The following is a 3,463-nucleotide window of genomic DNA, read 5'->3' as shown; positions in this document are numbered from 1 at the left end:
TTAATAAGAAAAGAACAAGTAATCCCATTTCATTGTGGGCAAGGGACTTGAGCAGAAGCTCTTCTAAAGATGATAGGCGCATGGCCTACAAACACTTGAAAAAATGCTCATCATATTTAATCATCAGAGAAATGCAAATCAAAACCACTTTGAGATATCATCTAATTCCCGTAAAAGAGTGGCTCACATAACAAAATCCCAAAACTACAGATGTTGACGTGGATCTGTAGGGAACACATCTGCACTGCTGGTGGGAGTACAAGCTAATACGTCCCTTTTGGAAAGAAGTATAGAGAATACTCAGGGATCTAAAAGTAGACCTGCTGTTTGATCCTGAAATCCCTGTACCAGGTGTATATCCAAAAGACCAAAAATCCCTTTATAACAAAGACATTTGCACCAGATTATTCATTGCAGCTCAATTCACAATAGCCAAGTCATGGAAGAAGCCCAAGTGCCCATCCACCCCTGAATGGATGAATAAATTTGGTATATGTATACCATAGAATATTATTCAGCCTTAAAAAAAGATGGAGACTTAACCTCTATTATATTTACATGGATGGAGCTGGAACATATCCTACTTAGTAAAGTATCTCAGGAATGGAAGAAAAAATATCCAATATACTCAGTATTATTATGAAACTAATTTCCAATCACTCACACTTTCAAATGAAGAATATCACAACTATGGCCCAAAATAAAGGAGGGAGGAGGAGGGTGATTGGAGGGGAGGGCAGAGGTCATATCGAGGGAGGGTGAATGGTGGGATCACACCTATGGTGCATAATGCAAGGGTACATGTTGGATCTATCAGTATAGAGTATAAATGTCTTAACACAATAATTAAGTAAATGAATGAGGTATATATTAACCAGTATGATGTAAGCATGCCTAATTTTACGTGAAATCAGCACATTGTACCCCATAAATGCATTAATGTGAATATACATGAAAAAAATTAAATAATGTAAGAAAGCTAAACTTTAAAAAATTTATGCCAGCTTATAGGATACTTATTAAATAAAAGCATGAAGAGGGGTTTTGAAATTCAGTTTGTAAAGTTTGCTTGACCCTGAGCAAGAGCTAGAACTTGTCTCTTCTTTAAAAAAAAAATAGAAAAAATAGCTGGGCCTTGTGACAGGTACCTGTTCCAGCTACTTGAGAGGCTGAGGCAGGAGGATCACTTGAGCCCAAGAGTTTGAGGTTGCTGTGAGGTAGGCTGAGGCCATGGCACTCTATCCAGGCAACAGAATGAGACTGTCTCAAAAAAAGAAAAAATCACTTGACCAAGTAGGACAATATTTTGAACAAATATTTGAATATGTGGTGAAGTTACACAGGCACAACCAAGTGAAGCTGGTGGTACTGGGGAACAGAAACACATTTCTAGCACAAGAAGAGTCTTCAAGGCTTTTTGTAGTGTCCAAACCCATGTCAATGGCTTGTCCCATTATGTTACATTTAGCTTTAGGCAATATCTCTTTGTCATAGAATGTTCCTGCTGCTATAATAAAATATTTCACGCTGGGCAATTTATAAATAATAGATCCTGTGTTTATAAATAAAGGATTCTGCATTTTGTATGGAACCAGAAAAAAACCTGTACAGCTAAGGCAGTTCTTAGTAATAAAAATAAAGCTGGGAGCATCACCATACCAGATTTTAGGCTGTACTACAAGGCCATAGTGGTCAAGACAGCATGGTACTGGAATAAAAATAGAGACATAGACATTTGGAATCAAATAGAAATCCAGGAAATGAAACCAACAACTTACAACCACTTAATCTTTGATAAACCAAATAAGAATGTCCACTGGGGCAAGACTCCCTATTCAATAAATGGTTCTGGGAGAACTGGATATCCACATGTAAAAGACTGAAACTGGACCTGCACTTTTCTCCACTCACAAAAATTGATTCAAGATGGACAAAGGACTTAAATTTAAGACATGAAATGATAAAAATTCTCAGAGAAAGAATAGGAAAAACACTGGAAGATATCAGCCTGGGGAAAGACTTTATGAAGAGGACTGCCATGGCAATAGGAACAACAGCAATAATAAATAAATAGGATTTAATTAAACTGAAAAGCTTCTGTACAGCCAAGGAGACAACAACTAAAGCAAATAGATAACCTACCCAAAGGGAAAGGATATTTGCATATTTTGAATCAGACAAAAGCTTAATAACTGGGATCAAAACAGAACTTAAATTAATCCACAAGAATAAAACCAACAATTCCATACATCAATGGGGGAGAGAGATGAACAGAACCTTCTCTAAAGAGCACAGATGAATGGCTAGAAAACAAAAAAATGCTCATCATCCCTAATTTTTAGAGAAATGCAAATTAAAACCACCCTGAGATATCATCTAATCCCAGTGAGAATGGCCCATATCACAAAATCTCAAAACTGCAGATGTTAGTGCAGATTTGGAGAGATAGGAACACTTTTACACTGCTGGTAGGACTGCTAACTAATACAACCTTTTTGGAAGGAAGTATGGAGAGACCTCAAAGAACTCAACATAGACCTCCCATTTGATCCTGCAATCCCATTACTGGACATCTATCCAGAAGGAAAAAAACTTTTATTATAAAGACATTTACACTAGACTGTTTATCACAGCTCAATTTACAATCGCTAAAATGTGGAAACAGCCTAAATGCCCTTCAACCCAGGAATGAATTGGCAAGCTGTGGTATATGTATACCATAGAATACTATTCAGCCATTTTAAAAAATGGAGATTTTGCAGCATTAGTATTAACCTTAATGGAGGTGGAACACATTATTCTTAGTGAAGCATCAGTGGAATGGAGAAGTATAAGTCCTATGTATTCAACTTTGATATGAGGACAATTTATGACAATTAATGACATGATGGGGCATGGGGGAAAGGGAGAGCAGACAGAGCAGAAGGGAGGCCGTAAGGGAAAGGAAAAGGAAAAAAAAGAAAAGAAAATAGTGACTAATTCTCACATAAATTGAATTTAATTTTGACCAAAGTACGTTACTTAAACATTACTTTTTTTAAAATTAAATCTTAGCTGTGTACATTATTGCAATCATGGGGTACAATGTACTAGTTTTACATACAATGTGAAATGCTTTCATCAAACTGGTCAACATAGCCTTCATGGCATTTTCTTGGTCATTGTGTTAAGACATTTATATTCTACACCTAGCAAATTTCACATGTACCCTTATAAGTTGCACCATAAGTGCGATCCCACCAATTACTCTCCCTCCACCCATCCTTCCCCCTCCCCTCTCCTCTCTTTCCCCTTTTCCTTCTTCTTGGGCTATAATTGGGTTATAGCTTTCATAAGAAATATAGCTTTCATAAGAAAGCTATAAATTGGTTTCATAGTAGGACTGAGTACATTGGATACTTTTTCTTCCATTCTTGAGATACTTTGCTAAGAAGACTATGTTCCAGCTCCATCCATGTAAACA

This window comes from Otolemur garnettii, unplaced genomic scaffold (assembly GCF_000181295.1).
Source record: "Otolemur garnettii isolate 467f Iridium unplaced genomic scaffold, OtoGar3 scaffold00015, whole genome shotgun sequence".
NCBI classification, from domain to species: domain Eukaryota; kingdom Metazoa; phylum Chordata; class Mammalia; order Primates; family Galagidae; genus Otolemur; species Otolemur garnettii.
The sequence above is the reverse complement of the archived record's forward strand: the minus strand, read 5'-3'. Positions refer to the sequence as shown.